The sequence below is a fragment of the Xyrauchen texanus genome, chromosome 14 (assembly GCF_025860055.1).
Source record: "Xyrauchen texanus isolate HMW12.3.18 chromosome 14, RBS_HiC_50CHRs, whole genome shotgun sequence".
NCBI classification, from domain to species: Eukaryota; Metazoa; Chordata; class Actinopteri; order Cypriniformes; family Catostomidae; genus Xyrauchen; species Xyrauchen texanus.
In genome coordinates this window covers 29260096-29272114 of record NC_068289.1, presented here as the reverse complement: position 1 = coordinate 29272114, position 12019 = coordinate 29260096, and the positions used below count along the sequence as shown (strand labels likewise).

The 12019-nt window shown below is 38.2% G+C and overlaps 1 protein-coding gene across 3 annotated transcripts in view; it reads left to right on the top strand.

The window, feature by feature from the left end:
- Nucleotides 1–12019, top strand: part of LOC127655324 (fibroblast growth factor 14-like) — a 236158-nt gene that overhangs the window by 105415 nt on the left and 118724 nt on the right. The window contains exon 1 of one of the 3 annotated variants that reach the window (XM_052143075.1): nt 9570–9604. The exons of the other annotated variants lie outside the window; for them this stretch is intronic. The gene's annotated coding sequence lies outside the window, so the exon portion shown is untranslated. Of the gene's footprint in view, nt 1–9569; nt 9605–12019 lie in introns of those variants that run through there. 3 annotated transcript variants of the gene reach the window in all.

Here is a 12019-nt window from a genome sequence, read left to right as displayed (position 1 = left end):
GGTACAGGTGGACCTGTACTTGATGGTCCCATGAGCCTGCCAGAAGGTTAAACGAGGTGACTTCACTCTCTTGTATTATCTCCCAATCTTGAATGCTCTTTGAGACCTTAACTGTAGTTTTCTCCATCTCTGCCTCTCTGAAACCCTGAGCTCAGCTTATGATTTAATGCCTTGTTCACTCCCCACTCCTTCCCCTAAGAACTCTGCCCCACTAGCACACTAAATCAGCATCTGACGCCACATATCAGGTGGACAGCCCCCCCCCCCCCCGCAGAACGAGTCCCTGTGGCATAGCCAGTGTTTTGCAGGATAACTTGCTCTTTAGCTGAGCTAGTGTGACATACAACTACAGAGCTAAGGACATGCAACCGCAAGAACCATATATCAGCTTCTCTGGGATAAAAGAGGCATGTCTTTTAACGACGGCCTCCCGAGGGTGCAGCGTTGCAGTGCTGAGAGAGCTGTCGTTAAGCAGATGGGGCGACACCTGGAAGTAAACACCACTCTTAACGCTCCCTCATCTCCTTACAGTATTTTTTAAGAGCCCCTGGGGTTAAATAGAGGAGTTGTTGAATAATTGATGAAGCTCAATAAAGCTTAATTTATTTATTTATTTTTCTGACATCCCTCTCTTAACCTCCCGCTATCTGTCCCGTCTTTTGCTCGGGATGCAGAGATGTATTGATTTGTTCATGGATGCTGAGTTCTGTTATATTTTAATATGAGTTACGATGAATGAAGTGGTGCAGAGCAAGCACTTATGAATCATCTTCCTTCTCTGAATTCAGCTCGTCTGTTGCGGCCATCCGGGATTATATCATACCTTATATCATACACTTTGTTTCATTGTGCACTTTCTTCCCTGCTCCAGAGAAAAGTGTGAATCATTTGCAGGCAATGTTAGACTTGATTAATGAACATCCCCGTCCAGATGCCAGACGGTTATAGGTTAGGTTGCTGGATTGACTTTAACTGTCGCCACAGATACAGCTCATTCTGGAAAATCATATAATATTTCTTTGTGACCCCCAGCAAGCACACACACACAATTTCTAGGTGATACACAACTTAAATTAACACTGTTTCAAAAGTATATCCAAAACTGTCTACACTAATATATTTTCATTTGAAAAATACATTGATTTTCATAGTTTACACCTCTTATCCACACTCTAACAGTGTTTTCCTCCACCAAACACTGCGACTTTCTAAAAACATCTTGAAACTGAAAACAGATCTCATGTAATGATTCATATATTCAGCAATATATATATATATATATATATATATATATATATATATATATAAGGCTTGAGATCAATACCTTTTCCATGCATCGATAATCGGGAGATTTTTCCTGATAATTATCAATATATATCAGGATTTTTTATTATTTGATACCCATTGCCCAATAGTTTGTCTTTTCCAACATATTTCTCAACACAACTTTGGTAAAGCCAGGGTAAAATAAAGAGAGTCGCACACAAGATTTGCTTGAGGGACATCATGGTGTATTCTTTAATTCAAAAAATTATTTTCTATGATGGTATGTATGCACACACCACTGGCTCGCCATCTCTCGAGGCTGCTCAAAAATCTGCAGAGCCACGGAGCGTAATTAACATAGTTTTCACACAATGTATTTTAGTTACAAGTATTTTTTTGGGTGGGGGGGGGGGGGTTGACAGCATGAATGAAACCTCTTCAAAGATACATACAGAAAAATGTCATAATATTTTCTTATCATTCCGTTTTGTGCCGTTAAACAATTTTTATCCACTAACCTGCAAACTCATCAACATCATTTTCATTCTTGAAGAACAAAAACCTTCATAAATTTTGTGTGTATACGTCCGAGCTCTAAAATTCCTGTCATATGTTGTGATACCTGTGCCTTGCGACCTGCTTCAATAAATGTTATATTACCCCCTTGTGGTCTCCCGAGGCTATTACACCAGACATTCAACAGAAGCCCATGTTAATTTATCAATGCCCCAACAATATATTGATAAAATTAAGTGCCAATCAATAATTGATATATTTATATTTTATGGTATGCCTAAAGCATATTTATGCCTTGTTTTTAACTTATGTGTTACATAATGTGAAGCTGTTTTGTACTGATGTCAGACATATCATTGATTTGTTATAAAGAATCTGATATTTTTTTAAAAGATACAAAAAATGTCTCTTTCACTTCTCAGATATTTAATTCACAATTTAATTCACAGAAAATATAAATTTCTACATGGTAATGTATTTTTTTTTTTTAATTTGTGGATTGATTTTACAACAATCTGACCATTTATAGGCCACCTTTACCATGCTATAAAATTTGTTTTACCTTGTCCCATCCACCTTGCCCCAAGGTTTAGCTTTTGGCTTAGAATATGAGGGCAATTGGTATGTTATGCTCAATATGGCTGGGCAAGCAGATCCTGGCACATGCCCACATACTGTAACTGCAAGTCATCACTTTAAACAGCATGACAGAGGCCTGACATTGTTTTAGATTTTTCACATCCAAAAAGGTTGGAATGGTGCAAGGGCTATAGAGCCAGTATGGCATGAGAGAGAAAAAGTGTGAATGCTACATTGTGAGTGGGTGTTGGGGGTTAGTGTTCTACTGTAAATGAAGTTATAGCTATTTTTAGTGATGCTGTAAAAGTAATGATTTCCTTTACAGACTGCATATTAAGTATTGAGTGCATTCTGTTACTGCTATGATTGTGTGTACTCATTGATAGATCCGTTGTGCAAATAGAGCAGAAATATTAGAGAATATGCAGAGGCAGAGCCATTCAACACTAGTTACATGTTAATTATTGACAAAATGTGTATTGAATGAATGTTAATTTTTGACAAAGTAAATCCCCATCCCACATACACATACAGTACATATAAATTACAAATGCATAATGGCTGACAAAAGTGTTAAGGATGCTGAAAGGTTTTAGTTTTTTTAATACCTCACATAAAATTAACGTAATACATAAATTCAGTAGACCGTCCAGCGGCACTGCTGGCCTTAGTTGTCAGTGATGACGTAAACCTACTGGCCCTGGACCGGGGAGTTAAAAGACAGCCTAGTCCACAGAAAGGCAGAGAGAGCCTGGCTGAGAAGCTGTTTGTGTGTTTGAGTTGAAGCTTCACCATTGCGCTTTAAGCTAACATGTTTATTTTCTGTTAATAAAAGGTGACATTACTGAGTTCCTCCTTTTGACCCAAATACAAACTTCTGCTTCAACCTGCATCACTTATACGCAACATATATGATTTTTAATCCATGGTATCTAACAAATGAATAATTAATTAGCTTAAAACAAACCAGGAAGGGTGAGTCATTAGTTCACTGTCATACATAACAATTTTTATTTATTTTTTTTAAAGTACAGAAGTTAACATAACATAGGAAAATCATTGGTTCCCATCATCTTTCATGTAGACACGCCCCTTACAAAGTCCCACCTCGGAAACTCGTTTATTATCTAGAATTTCGACTTTCCCACCTGTAAATACGACTTTGCTTAGTCATTCATGTGCTCGGAACTCTTAATTACGATATTTCCGACTGCCCTTCAAGGGCACATAAGATTCAGAAAGGGTGGAAAATGTATCCAAAAAACGGACTTATTTTTGGTTTTGATGCAGATACTAATAATTAAAGTTCACTAACATTATAAATGGACCTCAAGGAAAATTTTAAACTGGAATGTTTCTCTGACTGTATAGTTAAGTTTCATATCTTAAAATAGACTAAGAACAAAAATTTTAAATTAGTTCTCCAGTTTGCAGAAGCCAAATTTGTACTTTGTCCATTTCTGAGGAATAAGAACAGACATTTTAAAATGTAGCATTTGGTAGGAGCTGTCCATCTTGAAAAGGCTCTCAGTTTGTAAGACCTATCACTGTTCAGTTACTTTAATTGGATGTGCACTTTAACACACACACACACACACACACACACACACACACACACACACACACACACACACACACACACACACACACACACACACATGTTGGTCTACCTATCATTATGAGGACTTTCCATAGACATAATGGTTTTTATACTGTACAAACTTTATATTCTATCCCCTAAACCCAACCCTCACAGAAAACTTTCTGCATTTTTACATTTTCAAAAAACATAATTTAGTATGATTTACAAGCTGTTTTCCTCATGGGGACCGACAAAATATCCCCACAAGGTCAAAAATTTCGGGTTTTACTATCCTTATGGGGACATTTGGTCCCCACAAAGTGATAAATACACGCTCACACACACACACACATCGATCCTTCCACTCTCATACTGTATATCACTCTCTGGCTTATTTAGATCCTTATTGGCAGAAACCATCAGTGGATCTGATGCAGCCATTCATTTAGCTCTATGAACTGTGCCAGAATGCTAAAGCTATAGAGACAGGATGCTTTTGTACAGTGCAGTGATAATACTACACCCTAAAACAGGCCCACAGTAAAAGCTGGTGGACAGATGTCTTCCTTGATTTTGTTTTCTTTGATTTACTACAACATTTTTCAGGGTATTTAATCATCTGATGGTGGGTTGGTTGCGACGCATCCTGATTGAGTAATGCTAGCAGAAAAATACTTTGCAGCTAGATCCTCCCGATGGGTCTGAACCTGGGCATTTTTTCAATGGAAATCAAGCCCACAGGACAAGCAATTTTATATGATGGCACTTTAAGTGGTATTGAGGTTTAAAGAGGCCTCATACAGGAGCCATACTGCCTAGGCCCAAGTGATTCACCTATGACAAGATTAATATTTTATGAATCAAAACTTGCAGGGGAAGTTTTTGCTGCTGCTACAAACTGTCTGAAACCCATCAGAGAGATCTCCCACCAAGCACACACACACACACACGCATGCACGCACGCACGCACGCACGCACGCACGCACGCACGCACACACACACATGCACGTACACACACGTGCACGGTCGGTGTGGCTATCCTTATGAGGACTCTCCATAGACATAATGACTTTTTATACTGTACAAACAAGAGATACACACATTCATTCACACATTCTCTTCTACTCCAGATCTGCTTGGCAGCTTTCTGCACAAGGAACTGTTAAATTAACTGTGTTAGTATTTTTGGTTGACCCTTTAGAAACTCATTGCAGACTTATTAGATGGAGATTGTCATGAAAAGCAGGGTTCTAGGAATAGCAGTATGAAGTTTAAAGCGTTTGACCTTTACTGATGCATTACGGGTAAACAGTGAGTGAGAGTAAGGTCTTGCAGGCATCTTGAGTACAGATGCCCCATTGGAGGCTGCCATTAATGTGTGAAGATTGTTTGTGTGTACTATGTGTGTGTGTGTGTGTGTACGTGTGTTTGAGTATGTTGATGTAGGATGAATGCATCTGTGGAGGTTGCCTTGGAGTGATATGCCCATATGCCCAAAAAAGAAGACATTATTCTTGCCTTTCTGAATAAGGTGTTGGCTTCGAGTCACCATTCACTCCCATTGTATATAAAACAGCCTGATGTCATGAAAAATGTGTGACTGTACTTGGTTCATTACACACAGGGTGTCTTCCTATACACAGAGTACATAGTCTGCGTAGGGCACCAGCAAGATAAGGTTTTTTAAGATTTATGCTCTATAAGGTTTAAATAGACACAATCCACCTTCCTACCCTGATAGTGTCATAAAAGCAAATTTGAGTTGAAAAACACAATTGCTGAAGTAACCCCATCATTTTGGTGGTGCTTCTGTTACACTTTTGTCTCACCTGTTAAAGTAAAAGTGTTTAGATGCATTGTGTAAGGAACAAGGCAAAATGTGAGCGTTTATTAACTGATAATCTGCAGTTTTATTCCTAATTTGTGTGAAAGTGAATAAAAGTCATTGTTGTTGCAGAGCCTATAGTGCTCATTTCACCAGAAAACTGCTGCAATATGTACAACGAGCCTTTTTAAAGTAATTTTGCAAAAATGAAGATACATTAATGTGAATCTATGAGACCAGATTGTTATAAAAAGATGCAGTGAAAGTGAATGTTGACTGAGACTAACATTGTACTTAACTTTTATTTTTATGATTTATAACAATTTGTGAGTGAGTAAATTATGCTAGGATTTTAATTTTGACTGTCCCTTTAAGGGAGCCTCCCTCCCATCCCTCCTGTTACCTAACAACGGCGGTCTCCCTCTGCATGAAGGCTTTCACCTTTATCATCTACAAGATGAGAGAGAGAAAGAAAGGGGGAGAGAGAGAGAGAGAGAGAGAGAGAGAGAGAGAGAGAGAGAGAGAGAGAGAAAGTGAGTAGGTGGAGAAGAGTAGGGCAGAGGAAACGTGTTGAGAATCAGTATATTGGGGAATCCCAGATCTGTTGCGTCTGTCTCACTCCAGACCTGCTGTAGACAGGAGAGCTGCTTTCAGCCAAACACCTCCTCTCCATTTAGCTCTCCTAAACCAAAACCACCACACCAAGTGTGTAGCAGCTATAGGGGACGAGGGTGACACCTCCCCTGCACTCTTTAAAAAGGTGATTTGGTCCCTTGCATTTTTTTAAGCTAAACCTACATCGAGTCCAAATGGTGGAATAGTGTACAGTATTCTTTGCGTTTTGTTACCTTGGGCTGATTAAGTGACCATCCAGCCAATCACAGGTGAGTTTCATTTACATAATAGGCCGTCAGTCAGACAGTCTAACAAACGTGGCTCCATTAATTTCTACAAAGTTGCTTTCAACATTGCTCATTTATCCATGTTTTATCAGCATTTATGTTGATCTAAAAATTAATAATCTAGAGATGAGGAACACACAAATGAGAGCTATTTATTGGCATATCGTTCTGGATTGGCAGCATTACGTGAAATACACTGCAGACAAAAACAAAGGACAATGCTTCTTTTAAGCACACATTGTAAGTGGAGTTTATATTAGCACCTGAGTCTTCATTAAGTTATGCTTTTTACATTATGTTTGGGAGGTAATAGTTTGATGGGTTGTTTTTGCCAATTTGAGCAGATAACTAGATCTTTGTTAAAAATGTAAAGCTTTTTTAATATCACCTCCTGTTTTTTACCTCTAGGTTGGTGTGCAGCTGACAAACTGTAGGAAAAAATATAGATCTGCTGTGTCCTTAGAACACTTAGGCAATTTACTGAAGTCAATAGATGTGTAGACACACTTTTTTATGCATGAAAACATACAGGCGTTATTGAAACTCTTATGATAAGACTGTTATTGCTGTCTTTTGATAAAAGTCATGCTGAACAGCTCACAAACTGTAGGGAAATGTTAGATTTGCTTTGTTCTTATAATGCTTAAAACCTCTAAAATCTCTTTGTAGGTCTGTAGACATACCAATGTTAAAGGATTGAAATTGTATTTTGATTGTTGATTCAGTGACTAACTCATTTCACACAAGACACTCATTTGTCACCACCTTCTGGCATGTGCAGAAATGGTCATTGAACAAATCATTAAAGGAATAGTTCACCCCAAAATGAAAATTTGCTGATAATTTACTCACCCTCATGCCATTCAATGTGTATCTGAGTTTCTATCTTCTTCAAAACAGAATTAAACAAATTTTGGATTCCATTTCAGGCCTCCTCCTTTTAACAAAAGTAATAATCAATCGTTTGGGTTCAGAAGAACTTTATTTGTCGACTGAAGTCATGTGGATTATTTTGATGCACCCTAAATATGCATTTTGAACCTTCAAACATTCGAGGACATTCACTTGCGTTGTTTAAAGGAGGAGGCCTGAAAATTAAATCCTAAAAATCTTAAATTCTGATTTAATGAAGAAACAAACTCAGATCTTGGATGGCCTGAGGGTGAGCAAATTATCTGCAAATTTTCATTTTTGGGTGAACTATTCCTTTAAATGGATCTTGACAAATTTTGGTGAAAATAGTCAAAACACTCAAGCCGCTTGGATACATTTAAATCGTAAATTGTGCACATGCACAATTGTCATTATTGTAATTTATATTTTTAAAATATAAGTCCTGTATTATATTTATAAATATAATACAGGACCAGCTTGTGCTCAGTCTTTTATTGTCATGTGTGAAACAGAAGCAAGTGCTCCACAAGATGCCCTTTATTTTTGCAGCTATTTTTGCAAACTTTTGCAATTAATTTGCAATACTTCAATCATAGCGGTGCTTCGATTTCTATGTGATTGCTAAGGTGTTTTGAGTTGTTTTTAGTGTGTTGCAATGCAATTGCCAGAGTGTTTTGGGTGGTTTCCAGGACCTTGTTTGGTGATTGCTAGGGGGTTTTGGGTGGTTGCTTACTGGCCCAAGTCAAAGAGCCCACACCCATGTTTCTATAACATCCATTTTATTGTCCACCAGGCAAAATTTTTAAGTCCAATTGCTTAGAAAAGTAATTGGACACCTCTTCGCAACAAATCCTATGATTGGATTCATATTACTATACGGATATACACATCATGTATATCCGTATAGTAATATTGATGCCTGCCTTACCATACACAACTATTAGGGGCCATTCACACCAAACACGTTTTTGCATCCATCTGCGCTGTTTTGTAATTTTTTTCTATGTAAACATTAGCTAAACTGATGTCTTTGACCATTGTGCTACATCTTGTTGTTTTGGACTGCCACGTTTTTAAGATGCCGTTTCAAGTTATAAAGTTATAAAACTGTTAAAAATGTGTCTCGAGACACTTGTGTTTGTAGAATTGCATCTAGCTTTTAATTTAATTTAATTTAATTTAATTAATTTGACCAATTGTCACACATTATACATACATTTCTGCATATACATGGTGAAATTATTTATTTTTCACATATCCCAGCTAAGCTGGGGTCAGAGTGCAGGGTCAGCCATGATACAGCGCCCCTGGAGCAGATAGGTTCAAGGGCCTTGCTCAAGGGCCCAACAGTGGTGTCTTGGTGGTGTTGGGGCTTGAACCCACGACCTTCTGATCAGTAACCCAGAGCCTTAACCGCTGAGCCACCACTCCCCCTTTTTGTGTGCAAGGATGTGTTCGGTGAGAATGACCCCTTACGAATGCCGTCATCATCCCACTTTAAATTTTTTGTGATAAATATTGTCTTGCCATCCCTGTAATAGTAAGTGTATAAACAGGCATCTAGTGATTTGTAGACCATTTAAAAAAATTATTTGTGAAAGAGAAGTCCTCGGTAAAGCACACGATGTGATCTGATGGACTAGCGCTCTAAATCATGGCCTGATGGGCAGGCATCATGTGCATGCAGCATTGTCTAAAGAAGAGTACCAACGGATCATTGTCCAAGACAGATGAGTGGATGCAGTCTCATTTAAGCCTGTCAATAAGTCATGCTTTCACTGGCATTGACCACATCAAAGAGACCTGTGCAAAGAAAGAGGGGAAGAAAGAGAGGACAAATACTGGCTTTTCCCCTCCTCTGGCTTGGGGCTATAAATAGCTAGTGCTAAAAGGTCACATACCTTCTGGAGTAGACAACATGAGTACTGCTAAATTTGTCTTTCTTTGTTTCTCTCTCTCTCGCTCTCTCTCTCTCTGTGTGTGTGTGCGCGCGCATGCGGGAGTGAGTGGATGCGTGTGAGCGAGAGTTCTACGGTGAGAGTGAGTTTTCTCTCTTTTTCTCCCTATTTTTTTTGTTGTTTGTGGTCAAAATAACAATTTTTAAAAATATATACATTAGTGTGTGTAACTAAGTTAGAGGGTAGCAGGTTTTGAGGTAAACTGAGGAGCGCAGTCTTCCAGCAAGTGCTGGTTGGCGATGGCGTCCTCTGAACGCCTCAGTTTTGATCGGCTTTCACGCAGGCATGGCATTAAGATTGCACCTGCAATGAATTGTTCAGTAGAAGAATGTAGTTTGGCGGTTGGGAATGTTGTCGGTCACGACAGCATAATGTCAGCGTAGTGAATAGTGAATAGTGCGGTAGTGATTTTTTTAGATAACATTGAGAAAGTGAACAGCGTGGTGCAAAACGGAATTGTCATACAGGAGACTTTTACGCCAGTAATGCCTTTAGTTCAACCGGCAAAAAAGATAATTGTGTCCAATGTCCCCCCGTTTATAAAAGATGAGTTGCTGATCACAGAATTGTCTAGGCATGGAAAAATTGTATCACAAATGAGAAAAGTTCCACTGGGCTGTAAATCCCCTTTACTTAAACATGTAGTCTCATTTAGATGGCAAGTCTACATGGTTCTAAAAAGTGAAGTTGAGGAAATAAATGTGGCATTTAAATTTAGATTCCATGGCTTCGATTATGTTGTGTTTGCAAGCTCTGAGACGATGAAATGTTTTAAATGTGGAGGGGAGGGGCATATTACAAGTTTGTGTCCGGGACAGACTGAGAACACTAGTGTAGATGCAGTTGCGAACGCAGTAGCTGTGGAGAATGTGGCTGTCAGAGCAGTGGAGCATGAGCATGCTGAAGCTGTGAGGGATACAGCAGAGGCTGGGACAAGTGATGCAGGGATGGGAGGTTCAGGAATGGTAGAGGGGGAAACATCAAGTGTTATTGACAAAACAATTGATCTGGTGATGGATGATGGGGTTAGTGGGGAGTATGTGAGTGATGGTGCAATTTTTAAGACGCCTTCCGTTAAGAGAAAAAGGAATAAAATAAAAAAAGGGGATACAAAGTCAAAACAACTGCCAGAAATACAAGTTGATGCACATAAGGATGTTGAAAGTAGTACTGCTGAGGATTCTGACAGTGATACTTTGGACAAAAGGAGTAGGCGTACTCTGCTTACTCTTTTGGAAAAGTTAGGTCTTTTTTACAAAAAACTAAAAACATGAAAAATGTTCAGGTTACAGATTTTTTCCTAGACCGTAAAATGTTCGTTAACTCTGTGGGGATGTTAATGCGAGGCGAGGGTGAAGAACAGTTTACTGTTCAAGAAATGTATAGATTAAAGAAATTTGTTGCAAAGTTGAGATCAGAACTTCAAGCAGAGGATGGGTTTGAAACGATATAGTCTTTTTTGCTCCTACACACTGAACCTTGTTTTATTTTGAGTCCTTCTCTCATTTATTTTTGCAATGAGTGTAGTGAAGGTAGCCACTCTTAATATGAATGGGGCACGAAACCCGTATAAAAGAGCACTGTTATTCGAATTAATAAAACAAAAGCAAATAGATGTTATGTTCATTCAGGAGACACATAGTGATGGTCTAAATGAAACTGATTGGAGGAAAGAATGGGAAGGAGTGGTGCTGTGCTCTCATATGAGTTCTACTAGAGGAGGTGTGGCTGTTTTATTTGCTAAGCATTTTACTCCTGTTTTATTTGAGGTGAAACAATAAATTCCTGGTAGACTTATTGCTATACGGGCACAATTTGAAAAATTCTATGTTGTGTTTATTAATGTGTATGCCCCCACTAATGGCGCTGAGAGAGTTTGTTTTTTTAATAATCTCAATGGAGTCTTGCAGAGCTGTAACTCATATGAATATTTGTTTTTAGGTGGTGATTTCAACTGCTCAGAGAATTATATACTAGATCGAAATCATGCTGAGCCTCATGAAGCCTCAAGCCGTGCTATGCAAACATTGATTGGGACTCATAAATTGTGTGATATATGGAGGCGTTTGAATAAAAATGATAAACAATATACGTGGACACATACTCAAGATAATTTAATTTCTTTGGCCAGATTAGATAGACTATACTGTTTTAAACACCATTTTAATATTATGAAAAGTTGTGTAATTAGTCCATCTGGTTTCTCTGATCATGCTATTGTTACATGTAAATTCTTTATTGCAAATATTAGGTCAAAGAGTGCCTATTGGCATTTTAATGTTTCTCTGCTGAGTGATTTAAAGTTTAAAGAGGTTTTTGTCTTCTTTTGGAAAGAATTTAAATAAAAAAAAGAGTGTTTTGTAAACTTACGCCAGTGGTGGGACTATGGGAAAGTTGAAATTAGATTGTTATGTCAACAGTATACTTTTAATGTCTCTAAAAATATAGCACAAAAAATGGAAAAACTTGAAGCTGAAATTGTGGAGTTACAATCTTT